This window comes from Lepisma saccharinum, chromosome 10 (genome assembly GCF_977018435.1).
Source record: "Lepisma saccharinum chromosome 10, izLepSacc3.1, whole genome shotgun sequence".
NCBI classification, from domain to species: domain Eukaryota; kingdom Metazoa; phylum Arthropoda; class Insecta; order Zygentoma; family Lepismatidae; genus Lepisma; species Lepisma saccharinum.
The window spans coordinates 81972282-81989533 of NC_139238.1; positions in this window are offsets into that span (position 1 = coordinate 81972282).

A 17252-nucleotide genomic window follows, 5' to 3' on the forward strand; every position below is an offset into this window, starting at 1 on the left:
AAACATTCGGTCGCTAGTTGGACAAGAGAAACATTTAAAAATGTGATCGACAGTCTTTAAAAATTGAAAGAGCAAGAACTTTCTTCAGAAAGATTTGTCATGATCATAAAAGTTTAAGTAATTAAATTTAGCTTACGAAGAAACGTTAGAAATACTTAATGAAATGAGGTTACTTACCGGTAAAATAGAATATTTCTATTCTACTGATTCATACGTCCATATGCCGAGTTGGAATATGCACATTTAATTTCTGCAAATATTATTTGAGATGTAATCGTAGGTAACCAATAAACATTCTTTAAGATCTGCTTACATTTACTGGCTAAATTATTTAGGTCCTACAGTAGTTACAGTTTCGTTCCGCTCGTCGATCTTAACTTTTTGTCTAGAAATCCTAGAGAACTCAATGCACATTTTTTCAAGTCAATTAACATTGAAACCAGTTGTCCTTGTGTCACAGAGTTCAGTGAGTAAATGTCGAAACGAAAGCATAGGCCTTGGATATTTTTTTGAAGTATTTATTGCTTGCTATTCCAAAGTCTACACCTTCGCACCTGATGAGTTGAAATGAAAGTCCAGAGTTTCGTATTTCGGGTCATTTTGTTGTTGTGGGTGTTCTGTCTTGACTGTTTGGCACTGAAAGAATAACATTAGTACACATTAAATTGTTTTCAGCGTGTGCTGCAGTGAGAAGCATACGCGTCGACTCCATGGGGCTTGAGGGGGCTCGAGCCCCCCAATGTTAACGATGTGGGGGCAGAGCCCCCAAATAATTTTGCTTAAGAGGATCTAAACCATCAACTTTGGGGGGGGGGGGCTATGACCAGGGACAGCAAAACACATGACTTATTACTATATACTAAGTATATAATTATGAGTATTGTCAACATTTTTTAAAAGAGTTTCAAAAGAAGATGTGCATGAACTAGGGTAGTGGATGGGATGTTCGGGCTACAAATGGCTCTCACATGACATTCAGAACGAGATAATTTATATATTAGAGAAATCTGTTTTGCGCTCCGTGGTAGCAGATATTAAAAGTCGTTAATATTTTGCTATTATGGTTGACGAAACATGTGACATATCCATCCGTGAACAATTGACATTTTGCATTCGAACAGTAAATAAAAAATTAACATATTTGAGGAATTCATGGGCTTTCACGAGATTCCGAACACTGAGGCCAAAACTTAAAAAAGGGAGGGAGTGATACATTCATTAATTTTTTTCAGTGATCAGAGACCCCCCCCCCAATAATTTTGACAAGTCGGCGCCCCTGGTGAGAATTACCCTAAAGAATTACCTTCTAATCACGAAATATAATTATAGAGTGAACAATGCCTAGAGGTGTCTCTCTATAATCAGAATCTAATATACGTAGGAGTGCAAAAGTAGGTATAAGGCTGTTAGTTGTATATTGCTCAATGTTACTTTGCTATACCAGCTCTATTTATAGTGATCGACACACGATTGTTCTAACTGAAGGTTCCGGATAAGAGTTTCGGCCTGGCACCACTGCATCATTCGTCCTCAACTTTTCCTGAAAAGGTAGAAAGTACTGCAGCTACTCGGGCATTGGACTTAAGAAAAAAAAAGTGTAAGGATGTGTGTGTGTGTGGGAAACGCAGAATGTAAGAAAATTGAATTTTAAAATGCCTGAAAGTTCTCATATTCCTACGAATTATTTTGATTATTTGTAACAATCACAGCGTTAGAAATGTTTGGAACAAATTAACCGATGAGAATGGTTAGGTAAGGTAAGGTAAAGTTCCCCATGAAGGCACATTTAGGGAATGCGGGTACAGGGCCGCACACATTCTCGATCTCGGACATTTCTGGCGCGATGTGATCAGTACCACACTTCGGCCACCTTTACTACCAAGAGTTACATGGTGTCCGTTGATTTGAGGCTGGGTGAGCCCCAGAGCCGCTTTATCCGGGGATACGCCCGGAAAATTTTCGACCTTAAATCACCCACCCAGAGAATCGAAGAAATTTTCAGTGTTTATTTACCATACTAGGAACAACCGATTAAAAACCATGAAAATAATCTCTTTCACTCTCTATCTATCCATTACAAAATATTCTATTCATGGAGTTATATCAAGAAATGTAACTATATACCTACTATTGCACCCCCTAATACCCTTTGCAGCTACTTGTCTCGTGTCCAAGAAACAATAATATATATATACTCGTACACATAGTGTGTGGATGGGTTTTCTATGTATGTGCAACTAATTGTGTTATGTGAAGTTTAGAAAACTCGGTAAAAAGAATACTACAAAGTAGAATCTTTCTATTTTTGTGACTGTTGTAGTGAATACCAATGTTAGTCTAAAATATAAATGAATCGTGTGTTTGAAAACTTAGTTAACATTAATATCAATGAGTGCTGTTTTACTTCTATTCAATTTACACTCGTTTTATATAAATATTCCACAAAACAACAAGACTTACCTCTATACATGCTGCTTCCCTTGATCTTGGCTGGCTTTAAATTCTATGCTGATCGCTGCCTAAGTTGTTTTTTTTTTTTATTATTATTATTATGATTCCGCAGACTGGAGTACCATTCTCTAAGAGGCAGACTAACCACACCTCCCACCCTGAGCTCTGAGGGCTTCCTGAACCCTTTAAGATCCAACTCGACCCTCTGGCCACCTTGGATCTTTCAGGGCCCCCTAGGGCTCCTTTGATGACTCCCAGGACCCTTTTGAACCCCCAATCTCCCTTAGGGGGAAAACCAACACTGCAAAGGATATCCTGGAAAATGGGGGAGCCCAGGTCGGAGGGGGACGTGGGGCACCTCCATGCCTTCCGTCCTCCTTCCCACCGAATCCCCCCTCCTCGTGGGAATGAGCCCCCCAGCGCTCCCAGACTCGGCAGTAATGGTGCAGCAGAAGAAGATCTAGGGATCAACCCTCCGTAGTAAGCGCCGAAAGGGACGAGAGAGGCCCATGCACGCACAGATGCACACACACACACACAAACACAGACACACACAAAAAGAAATCCAAAAGCTATGAGCTAAACTAAAGATGGAATTGGGAGTTAACTACAATGACCTTGTCTACTGGCTACCGTGTCTCCAGCTGCCATACAGCAGCCGGAGGTCACCCTTATTCTCTATAGGGTCTCCAGCCGCTCGAACGGCCGGAGACCACCCTTAATCATTACGGTGATCCCAGCTGCCATACAGCAGCCGGAGATTACCCTTATTTCCTATAGAGTCACCAGCCGCTCGAACGGCCGGAGACCACCCTTAATCATTACGGTGATCCCAGCTGCCATACAGCAGCCAGAGATCACCCTTAATAGCTATGGTGACTCCAGCCGCTCGAACGGCCGGAGATCACCATTAAAATCCCATATGCTACCTCGGAAATAGCGGTAACACGGAAACCCTGTTGTATGTGGAGATAGTTTTTCTGTAGCAGCATGTTTAGGCCCAGCCTCGTCGCCGTTCCCCCTTGTCTCTTGTTGCCTATTGAAACTCAGATAATAGTAAAGATGGGTGATTATAGTGTCGGACAGAATGGATGTCACGTTAAAAACTAATTGAGTGATATCACAAATACTGTAAACTATCATTGTTTTTATCTTAAAAAATAATCTGAAGAGACTTATAATTTACCTAAGCTGAACCTAACTATACATTTCCCTTATTTCTCTATCAAATTTTAATATGATTTACAGTCTGGAACCTCGTTTCCGCACTTATGAAAATACATTCTAAACCTAACATTCTCAATAAATCCAGTTATATTTCCGATGATTTCGACGGCAGTCTTACTATTAAGTTTCCTATAAAACTTAAATCTAAATTCTAAACTTAACATTCTCAATAAACCCACGTAGATTTCCAATTATTTTCGTCGGCCGTCTTACTATTGAGTTTCCTATAAAACCTAAATCTAACTTCTAAACTTAACATTCTCAATAAATCCAAGTAGATTTCCGATGGTTTTGACGGCCGTCTAACTATTGCGATTCCTAAAACTTAAATCTAAATTCTAAACTTAACATTCTCAATAAATCCAAGTAGATTTCCGATGATTTCGACGGCCGTCTTACTATTGAGTTTCCTATAAAACCTAATCTAAATTATAAACCTAACATTGTTAATAAATCCATGTAGAATTCCGATGATTTTCGACGGCCGTCTTACTATTGGTATTGAGTTTCCTATAAAACCTAAATCTAAATTATAAACCTAACATTCTCAATAAATCCAGGTAGATTTCCAATGATTTCGATGGTCGTCTTACTATTGAGTTTCCTATAAAACCTAAATCTAACTTCTAAACTTAACATTCTCAATAATTCCAGATAGATTTCTTATGATTTCGACGGCCGTCTAACTATTGAGCTTCCTAAAACTTAAAATCTAAATTCTAAACTTAACATTCTCAATAAATCCAAGTAGATTTCCGATGATTTCGACGGCCGTCTTGCTATTGAGTTTCCTATAAACCCAAAATCTAACTTCTAAACCTAACATTATTAATAAATCCATGTAGAATTCCGATGATTTTTGACGGCCGTCTTACTATTGGTATTGAGTTTCCTATAAAACCTAAATCTAAATTATAAACCTAACATTCTCAATAAATCCAGGTAGATTTCCAATGATATCGACGGTCGTCTTACTATTGAGTTTCCTATAAAATCTAAATTCTAAACCCAACATTCTCAATAAATCCATGTATATTTCCGATAATTTTCCACGGCCGTCTTACTATTGAATTTCCTAAAAAAACAAAACAATTCTGATTCTAACCTAACATTCTAAATAAATTTATGTAGATTTTCGTATTGAGAATTCAAAAGCAATGCTGTTGTTAAGAATAAAGGCATTTTGGAAGAGGTCAATGAAGATGCCTGCAAATTTTATGATAGAGTCAAATTGGAGAGAAGTCAAGAAATGCACAGAAGTAATGGATTTTTTTATGGTGAAGATATTTCCATAGTTAAGCATGGCTTGAGTGCTATTTGAAGAAACATGAATGATCCCAAGATGGATAACCACGAGGAAGACAAAAATAAAGCAAGGAAGGAACGTAGAAGCAGTCCAGTCTCCACTTCAACGAGTATAAAAATGATGGTAACTCTTGTCTTCTTTCAGAGTGATTAGCGCTACGAAGTCAGAGGCCGTAGGTTCGAATCTTTCATAAAACATGGACGTTTCATCAATTCTTCATTAGGGACCTTGATTTTTTTTCAAACGCGATAACGCTGAAAAATATTAATTGTTGATTAAAAATGTTTCTGTATGTACAGTGACATGTTCTAAACACATTTTGGTAACTCAAATTTGGCGTAAAATTCGAATTGTGGCCTTTTTCGCAAATTTCAACACATTACTTAATCAAGTAAAAGTGCCGCGAAAATACAACATTCGTGTGTGTTAGGCTTCAAAACTAAAATATACCATATTTATGGCCTATTTCCAAAATTTTATACTTCCAAAAAACGATGGTGCGTGTTATACATGGATTAATTCCGAGAGCTAGGTGAAACCATGTTTAAAGGGATGTTTCCACGATGTTTTACCTTTTGTGCGAACGTCACGCGTGAAACCTTTTGCATTATCGAGCAAAGTTTCACGATTTTGGCGGACATCGAGTGGCCACTTATCGTCACACGGGGTCCGTAACATTTGTCGCGTAAGAAAGATTTTACTTCACCGACCACAATGACGGAGATCTGACGGTCATACAAGAGTTGTAACATCAGTATTTGTCGCTCAAAAATAATGGAAGATAAAACTTCCTCAAAAATCGTTTCGAAAGTCTGTCACGAACAGCGAAGGCCACGTGACCTACAAATTAATACACTAGTTTAAAAGCACAATGAAGGTGTATTTTTAGGTAATATTTGTCAGAGAAGTGTGCTAAAATAGAACATGAATTTTGGGACATATAGCACGGAAAATTAAAAAAGTAACACGAATTTTGGAAAAAATGCAACACCGACAAATCTAGGTCCTTACCTATTATCTTCACGATGCTGCGTGAACAGCAACATTTTGGAACTTGCATGATGACCCGCACCTAAATCATGACTTCTGACCTTGCGGCTACGCGGGATCTATGGTTCACATAAAAAAAGGTTTTCGTAAATCTTATGTAAAGGACTCATAGACACGAGTTAAGGAACCAAGTGTCACTTTTCTCGCTGGATGTTAAGTAATATACGTGGTTTGGCTAGAAAAAAAACGGATTGATGTTGCTGTCGACAAACGGCAAGCGCGTCAAGGTCAAGCGGTGCATGAGTGTATAACGTGCTATCCTGCCTATCGACTGTGTGATTGCCCAGGGTGCGCGGTGCTCAATTCCGCTGTAGCTTGTGGACGAAGTGAACCGTACATCTGTGCTCCGTCGGAAAAATGTTAAGTGTGAAAGTGGAACAGCGTATCAATGTGAAGTTTCTTATGAAACTCAGAAAATCCGCCACAGAAACCTATGTTTTGTTGAAGGAAGTGTACAGAGATGAACGTTTATCACTCTCTCAATTGTTTGAATGTTTTTTTAAAGTTTAAAGAGGGACGAGAAGTGGTCGTGGATGACTCGCATCCTGGACGGCCTTGCACGTCAAAAACGGAATCAAACATTACAAATGTCGGTGAATTGATTCGAATTGGGTACCCGAAGGTCAAACTGTCAACCAATATTATTGCATTACGGTGCTGACGAGCCTCCATGAGCGAGTAAGAAGATGACGACCTGATTTGTGGAAACGCTAATCATTGATTCTTCATCAGGATAATGCTCCTGTCCACACGGCATTCTCAGGCAAGGCTTTTTTGGCCAAGTATGGATCCCAATGTTAGAGCATCCATCCTATTGGCCGGATCTTGCTCCGTGCGACTTTCCTTATTCCCAAAGGTCAAATCAGCACTGAAAGGAACCAGATTTACGACCGTAGAATCTGTGAAAACAAAAGCGGCGGAGGTCATGAACATGGTTTCAGAAAATGATTTCCAGCACTGCTTCCAGAAATGGAAGATTCGTATGGAGCGGTGTATCGATAGTGGAGGGGAGTACTTTGAAGAGGGTAATGTTCGTATTGTACAAAATAACCAATAAAAGATTTTGTAGCAACAGTCCGGTTTTTTTCTAGCCAAACCTCGTATATCAGGTTCTTTAGTAGGACCGAGGATCTTTGGACAGTGTTTTCTGTTAAAGATATATTTGTTTGATGTCAAAAGTAGTTCATATTCGATTATTTTTTTTAAAAAAAACATACATTAATAACGTTTGTTTTATTAGTCATGTTAATGCCGAGTGTAGCTTGATTGTTGAAAACGCGAATTCTGAGGAAAATGACACAAAAAGCGAGAAAAAAACACAGATTTTTCCTTATTTTAAACGCGAAAAATCAAGGTCCCTCTTCATGATCCATCCTATTCATCGCGATTAAGCTTGAGAAGTTCAAAAGCGACGGAAAGTAATAATAATAATAATAATAAATGTAGCATACAGGGCATAAGAAAGTGACAGGAAAAGACCAGGATGGTAGTAATTCAAATAAATTAGGATAAGATGCAGTGGCTGTGATAAGAGGGAGCGTGAGGACAGTTGCCCCATTTCTTTGCCCCAGCACTATGACCTCTTAATGCTAAGCCTTGTCTGCCGAATTGCCACTACCAAACAAGAAGAACTATGAGCAAGAGGGTCACGCATGTAGGAAATGATATGCTAGAATATAAAGCTAAAGAATAAATATTAGTGGGCAAATTTACCAATGAAGTATAGTTAAGGGTATAAGAAGACTCGCGTGAAAACACTTATAACTTTAAAACGGTAACTAGTGCCTGTTTATTAACGAAATTTGTCTTCGTGATAAAGTGACAAGCGTGGTGGCTACGAAATCAGGACTCCTGGGCTCGAATATTACTGAAGGCATGGGTATGTCGTTATGTTTGTCCTGGTAATATATTTCATCATTCATCGTCTCGATTAGTACAGCGAGATAGACATCTGACTTAAAATAACCACAAAGTAAGATTATTAGCAAAGACTGACTGACAACCTAGCATTATACACACATACCAATGATACATTTGACAAACAGCAACTTATATTAAAACGAACGATGTAAAGCGAATGGAGAAAATGAAAAAGAAACATATATTCGTGGTCCAGTGACTCATGTTCACATTCAGTATCCAATGGCTTTTGGATGACTACCCCATTTGCCTACTCTAGGTGTGAATCCTGATTGAGGTATGCATGTTAAGTTTGTGTCGCCATCTATTCCATAAATTAACTCTTCATCCTCATCATCGCGATTACCTTATAGAAGTAAAAGGTTATGTAAAAATGAAAATACGTTGTTTGTTCTGTGTCAAAGCTAGAGTAGAATCTCCAATTATTCCTGTCTGTAACTGCAATATCCTTATTGGGAAGTAGCCTTCAGTATATCTGACCCTAAATACGTATGTGTATTTTGTGTTTTTCTAAATGTTGCTGAGGAGAAGAGAGAGAGTTGATTCAACATGATCACGTGGTGAGATATATCAAATCAGGACGTTTAAGATGGCAGGACGTCTCATGAGGATAGGCAGGTTATCACACTTGGTATTAAACCAGATGAGGGACAAGGCCCAAAGGAAGACCAAGGAGGAGATGGATGAATGCAGTTGAAGATGATTTGAGAAGAATAAATGTACGTAATTGGAATAATGTATCTAGAACGAGGTGGAGGAAGATTGTTTGGGATGCCAGAGGCCACCAAGGGCTGCAGTGCAAGCGAAGAAGAAGTTGAGAAGATTTGAACACACTGTGTGAGAAGCTGTAGACCTTAGTAGTGGCTTAAAATGGGTTTAGAAGCTTTATAAAGATATACGATGCAAGGAAACCTTTAGAATGTTAACAGCAACTGATGTGAAACTGTGTCACATGGAAAATTTATAGACATCAATATATTGAAGTAGGAATTTGTTTCATGCTAAAAAGGACCAGGGATGAAGAAAGATGCTTACGAAGTGTATTGCATGGATCGAGATGTAGACAATGACGAAGAGAGATGGGAAAGGCTAGAAGCCTTCGAGATGTGGCTTTGAAGGAGAATGGAAAGTATTAAGTGGATCGATAAGGTGTGAAATGAGCAAGAAGAAGATTGTAAAAGTAGAAGGAAATGGAAGTCGACAGGACGCACTGTCGTGTGAGAGAGGCATAGAGGGTAAGAATACTGAAAATGGTAATGTGAAAGATAGCAGGAAAAGTAAGGAATATATCAACGCTTTGGGCGGCTTAATGAGAAGAAAGGCTTGAGAGTGCCAGATGTCCTCTTTTTCCCAGAAATGTTCTATGTTTTAGCCTTATGTCCGGTGTCCAGGAGAAATTTGGAAAGTAAAATCATAAATGCCCTGGATTTTGAGCGTCACATAATTTAAATTAAGGAAATACGTGCTTCAGTTGAACAAAGAGAAATCATGCAAGTTAGAAGTCTGTGGATTGCATTTCCCAAAGTCAATAGTGAAATTTATTTCATTCATACATTGAAAACAATAATGTGTTGTGCTAGAAAAAGGACAAATATTAATAATCAAAGTTTTGGGGTCACGTTCTGTTGATGTCACTGTTCAATGCCCGAACGGTATTTCTGTACCGATGGAAGTACTCATGGATCCTACAAGGCGTCTGCCATTCTTATTCAATATTGTGATGGTATTGAACTGAATACCACCTAAATGAAACATCTGGAACGATTTCAAGTATGTTAAGGACATTATGTTTCATATTTCGTATTTCAAGTTATGTTAATTGCTGAATATTTGCTTGCTATTCCAGAAGAATGAACTGCCGAGAGAAATAAATTTCTCATAGTCTGTAAAAGATTTGGTGCTGATTCAGTACATTTTCAATGAGTTTGGTTATTCAGAGTTGTACATGTATATTTTGATTAAACCGAAGTGCGAGTGAAAACAATGAAATTTAGTTTGTTTAGTTTGGGAAATGTTGTAATCAAGAAATCATGAAAAAATCATATTATTTTAAAACTGAAAATGATTCAGTTTTACATTACTTACTAACATGTTCTAGAAATGTATTACTTATCGCGAATGATTTGAGTCGTACATTTTGACTTAAAATGCTACATTTGGGACAGCCTGTCCTATTTTCCTGACCCTATGAAAGGGTAGAAAACATGAACAGAAGCTGTGCCTAGGAGCACATTCCCAGATTATGGTGACAGGATAAAAAATTATTATAGATGTGATGACATCTATATTATATAGTGTGGTGAGAAAGATCTTTATTATTAAGAGTAGTTGTGTGATATTAGTAGCTACGAGGTCTGTAGTTACTTGAGATGTTCTGAAATAATATAGAATATACAGTATCAATGAGGTTTTGGTCTAAAATATGAATATTTGTATTTTGGGCAAATATTTATTCTGTTTGTATTTGTGCTTTCGAGAAGATTTTGATATCTAAACTGTGATAGGAAAACTATAAATAGAGCTTTTATGAATACTACCTGGTGTTCGAAAGAACGCATGTGATTGGTATAAAATTTCAGTAGAGGTGCAAATACAGTTTAGTAGAGAATTGCAAACCGGTTCTCCTACGTGCCTTACCATCACTTGAATTGAAGTAGGTGGAACTGTTCAGAATTTCAACAAGAAACGTTCCGGAAGAACACGGACATCACAAAGCAAGAAAGGTTGAAGGTAACGTATCGCCAGAGTACAAGAAAATATGTACGGCAAATGAGTCATGAGATAGGAATTTCGAAATCAAGCGTCCATTGCATTTTAAGGCACTGGTATTGAAAGAGTTACATTCCAAGAACAGTCCATGCTCCCAGTGCAGATGATTCTGACCGGAGAGTGTATAGTTTTGTGAGTGGTGCTTGGCAAAATGTGTCGAACAAGTGGATTGGATGAAGAGGTTCTGAAGAATATCCTCCGCGTTCACCAGACCTCACGCCACTGGACTTTTTGTTCGGGAAAACATAAAAGATCATATTTACGGTACAAAACCGCAAGAGTGGGCGAATTGAAGCAAGCGATTGAACGAGAATGTTCCCAAATACTGAAAGGCGTGATTCTTGATGTTCGAGATTCCATTACTTCGCATGGTTCCAGTAGTGCCTGAACCAGAACGGTCATCAGTTTGAAAACAGTCGTTGACAAGGAAAAAATATTCATGTCTGTAGATTCTGTTAAATTTCGGAAATGAACTTTACCTTATTAAACCCTGGCGTCGAATGTGAGTATACATTTTATTGAGACACCCTGTATACGTGGCAGATGTTACGTGTCAGTGATTATGTGCATTCCTGCACTAATACACTGACTATGATAATAATGGAGTGGTTAGCCTAAAGAGCTTTGAAGTAAGAGGTCCTAGGTTCGAATTCTGAATAAGGCATGAATGAGTCATTGTGTTTGTCCGTTCTGTCTTGTCATTCATTTTTGCTGTCACGATTAGCCTTATGAAGTAAAAAGGGGATGTTAAATAACCAAAATGCAATGTAGCCAAAGAATGCTGCCTAGCTGGCTACTCTGATTGTGGACCATGAGTCACTGGAAGAATACTGGAAAAAATCTGGAAAAAATGGAGAGGAGATGGAACTGCTTCCAGGCGACAGAAGACCGAGCGGTGTGGAGTGTAGAAGAGCGAGTCGTGCGAGTTTCCATGCAACCACTACATCCCCTGCAACCCTTCCCCTACACAACTAAGGAGGGAAAAGGGACGGCCTCCCCCGCCTCTCACGAACACCGACAGAGGCGAGCATTCACCCACGCCTCCTGTACGCCATCACACCACCCCGATACCGTGACCAAGATCTCCGAGGAGCCCATTCAGACGGGGCTCGTAAAAGGGTGGAAGTATGGAGTTTTCACCAACGACTGCTTTTTCAGCAACCCGCTGGTGCCTACGTCCCTCCTGGCCTAGGTTACATCCCCCACGAACCATTCACCCCTCCACAGTGTTAGTTCTCCCCCGTCTGAAACCCTTCCCCTGCCCAAGTCAACCCTTTAAAGAAATGGACCCCAGTGTTTCATCTGGCCCAAAAACTGGCCTCTTGTAAAGGGAGATATTTCTTAGGCAACGAACTACAACTTTTTTTTGTGGAACCTGAAAGAGAGAGCATTTATATTAGTCTTGTTTATGAGATTGAAAAACAATGTAAATTAGCAAGTCACTTTATTTTGTTAATAATAATCACTTCAAGAGGCATGGCTCATGGCTTGCTTTTCCGTACAACATAGAATAGATTGATTGTGTTGTCCGTCTTCCTGTTGAGAAATCTTGGCGCTACAGATGTCACTGACACGCGCTTCTTCACTGGCCTTCGGGTGTAAACAGTTAACAAGTAACATTTACGATAAATATGCCTTACCTTGTATCCTCTGATAATTCGCCACTAGAAAAAAAAGCCCCACATAAATTTCCGGCAATATAATTAAACTGCGTTGTGTATCCTTATTGTAAAAAATCTGGAGTTTCAGAAATCAATTGTTGAAGGTCATTTAAAGCTTTGTGAAAATCCTCACTCATATGCAAATTAAGATTGGAACATTTGTCGTACGTCACTGAAACAAGGAGTTGAATTACGTTTTTATACAGAAAGAAGTTCCTGTCGATTCGGTAGCAACTCGGAGTCGTGGTCGACTTTATATCTCACCACCGAAGTTCCCGGGTTCCAGTCCTTGCATGGGCATGGCTGCTTTTCTTCTCCAATTTCATCTGATCATCACTCATCCTCATCGCAGCGATTAGCCAAAGTGACAGAAATACGACACGAATTAGCAAAAATGCAAATGTAAAGCCAGAAGTTTACCAATATTAATCTCATATTCCAGGAATGGAGAATCTTTCCCAACGTATATACAACAGCTCTGATCGTATTAGCTAAAGCAGGCCTGGGCAACCCGCCGTATTTGTGGAAGAGCGCTTTCGTACGCACGCTTGGACTGTAGCGTTGTACGAATAGCTGGGAGAAGGAGTCGGGCGAGGCAAGAGACTTATTATAATCGTGCAGTGGCAAAACCCTCGTCATTTGATTCATGAGTGACAGTGCAGGGTGGCATTGTTATCATGGCAGAGGGAACAGCAGGTGGTTCCATGAAAGGGGGCGCCTTCTCTGACACTATTTTTTCTCTCAACAAAAGATTCTTACCCACTCCTGCTCTGCCGCTTGAGGTGCAGGCGTTAAACTCACACTGCACGAAGCGCTCACTGTCTCCACAAGGGCAAGCGAGTTGCTCAAGCCTTAGTTTAAGCATTGCAAAGAGACAGTCAGTTGCGTACCTAGGGTTGGCATGACCATTTAGTATTATTTTACAATAGCGTTTCATTACTTGTTGTATGAACGTTGGGTCAAAGGGAGATTATAACCCCCACCAATCCCCACCCTCTGGTCACTCCTCTCAAAATAATAATCTAATCCCCGATGGCGTAGTGCAGTGGCGAATCGTGACTTTCTCGGAGTGTAGAAAGAAGTTGTGATAAACCGAGGAAGATTTGAAAAATGCGTTCAATTACAGTAATACGTATCGCTTGTACTATCCATTGCATTTAGAATCTTAGCTCCAGGCCCATGCTCAAGGTATTGCAAGGGGCTCTTGCTCCACACTTTGAACTCGGAAATATTTAAATGTGAACCTATAAAATCAGACGAAAATAACATTGACGAAATTTCAGAGTTTGCAAGAATTTCGATTTTTCCCGTCCCTGTCGTCGTGTGGATTGACGATAGTAAGTGCTGCTTAAACTTCGAAATTATGCTAAATGCTTCTAAAGTGTGCTAGGATTTATTATTAATTATTTGTTTCGGATAATTGTAATTCTGCATCTAGTTTTCTGGAATTTTGAACTTTTGTTACTTATTTTTAATATTTACGTAATAGTGTAAATTTTTCCTCCAAAATTGTTAACAATGGTGCAACAAACAAAATGGGTTAAACATAGAACTTAAAAATGTTTTTAGAAAATTGTTTACACCCAACTTTCTACCGATTTCCTATCATAAAACCTCCTGAAGAACTAAATCGGGCAGGATGAAGAAAATATAAGAGGATGGATCGTGAAATGGTGTAAAAAAGCTTGAAGCTGGGTCGGCATACTTCCTTTCCTCTGAAACATGTCTGCTGGTGAAGTAGAAATAAGATGTGGACATAATTTTATGTTTATTTACTGAAAACATATTCCTTTGAATTCGATTTCCCTTTCTCAGAGACTGGCGTTTGCAGATTATGCTAGATTTTACCATTATGCCAAAAGCAGGGTGCTAAGTGCCAACGAAGATCGAACTGTCCTTGGTTTAGTACAATTAGCTGGGGTTGTCATCGCTGATTGAGGAAACTCTTGTTGGTTCCTCGGCCCTCGGCGATCTCTGCAACCCTCCCCCTCTCTTCACTGCCCCTTCTACTCCTCGCCAATCTGTCTGTAGGGTGATCGCCGATGTTCCTCAGCGAGCGGCAGCCAGCCTGTGTCTTTGGGCTACTGCTGGAGGAAGCGAGAGCGGTCAACTCTTGACAGTAGCTAACCTAGGCAATTGTACATACATTGTGCTTATAATACATTGTGTATTATGACACGAATAAAACTCATAAAAAGTAGAGAACTGGAAATAAGTTCACTACGTGGAAGAATCGACCCTGCCATAGTAGCAACGTCGTCACCTTGTAATTAAGTGGTCCCAGGTTCGATGCCGGTTGGAAGCACTTTAAACTATAGGTTCAGTCTCGATTTCTGTGTTCATAAAGCAGACTTTAAACATAAACTGAAACAAATTTAACAATAATCTGATTTAGCAAAGTGTGAAATGATTGACGGTTAATATTTCTAGTTAAGGCCGTCTTGGACCTTTCGTCTGAGCTATGATATTCCACATTCTGAAAAAGCACACCTGTTCAAAATTCCTTCCAAATCACTCAAAAGGATATTTTTGTGTTTTAATTCCTCTGCTGTCTAGATATCTGTGACTGATAGAAAATAGCTTACGGTGCCACGATATATACCTAACAGTTTCTGTAAAAAAGGAAAATGAAGTTTCGACAATTTGGCTAACACTGTCCAGAAAGGCAATTGAAACTGCCCTTTATGTGGCTTCAAATAAATTAGTCTGTATACTCCTATGATGTTCTTAATATGTCATTAGAATGCTGTATTCTACAAAGACAGAACATGTTCATTCTAAGCATGCTGTTAAGTCAACAACGTTAGTAATTATAAGAAAAAGACTGGAAAACTGACAAGCTGAAAACATATACGGGAGCGCATTAAATACATGAATGCATTGTATAAAGAAACTGAGTCCTGCCTGTGTAGTGCTTATTAGCATGTTAAAGAGCAACAGAGAGAATATGAAATAAGTGGTACTCACCAGCCCTGTGTGAGTCTTCCGCTCCGCAGAAGCAGCACTTGGAGTCTGACAGTCGTTGTCGTCCCTGTGTCACTCTCTTGTCTCTGAAAGGGTCAAAGTAAGATGCAAATGAACCAAGTGCTGTAATTCTATTTATTATCAGCTGAAGGTAAATGCAACCAGAATTTATCAATAGTCTAGTTGGCACAATTTTTGACACAAGGTGTAGTACAGGTGCATCCCAGTGTCATGCTGGTGCAAAGAAACTGTGTTCAACCAAGTACACGATAAGCGGTGTTCAAGTTCAGAAAATTCAACAAATGCCTGCATGTTGCTTTCATCGTTCATTTGATTCGTTAGCACGTAACACGTGACCATACACAGCACTGTACACCGATTCAGAAAGTAGTGCAAATGGCGGAGACACTAAATGAACTACGTGGCACCAAATTAACGAAGTGGTGCACTTTGTAACCAACTGAACGCGTGAGTCGAAAAAGTGCAGCTACCTAGACGGGAATAATTAAGCCAGCTGCCTTACGTATTCAGACTGTCATGAACTATAGGAATAACTCACACACGCTTATAGTAACATAAGACGGACTAAAAAATCTAAACACTTTTGTACTCACGTCCCTCTGTTTAGTCTGAAATAAATAGTCCAAGCAGCAAAACAGTATAGTTTCCTGATGTCTTTAGCGAATCGATAACCTCTTAATGTTAAGTCTTGATTTTACAGATATCGGACTCGTCTGGTTCCCGCCTCGCTGCCGCAACTACATCTTTCTAATCCAAAAATATGGTCTTTATTTTCATTGCTAGACCACCACTTTTTATATCGAGGCGTGGATCAAACAATCAAAGCATGCGTTAATCTTGTTAATCTTCAAAGATTACCTTCTACTGACAGACACTCCTCTTGGCAGGTGCTATATCTTGGATGTCTTCTTCGATGTTGTTGGCTTGTTTGACGTCATAGCCTGGTTAGGAAGTTGAACTTCTCCATCATCCAGCACACAAAGCTCGTTGAATGTCTGACGTCATAGCCTGGTTAGGAAGTTGAACTTGGGTTGGATCATCCAGCAAACACGGCTTGTTGAAGGTGACATAGCCTGAGAAATAGAATGTAAGTTTGTGTAGAAATTAAATCATTCTATTTCTTTGCAATAATAAGAGATATCTAAAATGTATAAAATGTGTAATTTTAGTTTCCTGACATCTGCAGGAGAGATCTAAATGTGATTTCAAAGTTTTCGAAAGAATGAAGACGGCCTCCGTGGCGGAGTGGTTAGCACAGCGCGCTATCCCCTCAGTTAAGTAAATAAGGCACCCCCCCCCCATACTGCATTGTTTCCATGTTGCTCCATACAACCATCTTCCCCTTCCCCTGCTAAGCATAACCTCAGCTAGTAATTTCCACTTCGAGGACTGGAGAGAGGAAAAAAACAAACTTATACTATTAATATTATATACTCTAATTACCTTATATTCTTTGAGCTGCATTTCAAGGTAGACTTAGATTTTAATAGCGTTTTAGTATGATAGCTTCTATGGAAATGTTTAGCACACAAGTATTGTTGTCTTGAAATAAACATTGTCTTCAGTATATTGTCGCAACAACAATACAATTGAATCGGTGAGACCAAGAAGGGAAAGATTCCACTCGACCTTACTTTCGGGAAATAAAAAAAAAAAACTCATAGCAACCAAAACTAAAAGTCGGATGAAGAAACTTCCAATTACAAACTTATTCATCAAAACCATAGTAACAATATTCCATAAGTGGTTTGTTTTAAAAACCTTTATTTTAGTTCTGATATGTATTCAAAGTATTCAGCCCATTTTGTTCAAAGAGTGGAATCTTTCCCTTCTTGGTCTAACCGGTTCAATTGTAATATTACCAGACGTCTTAATTTAATACC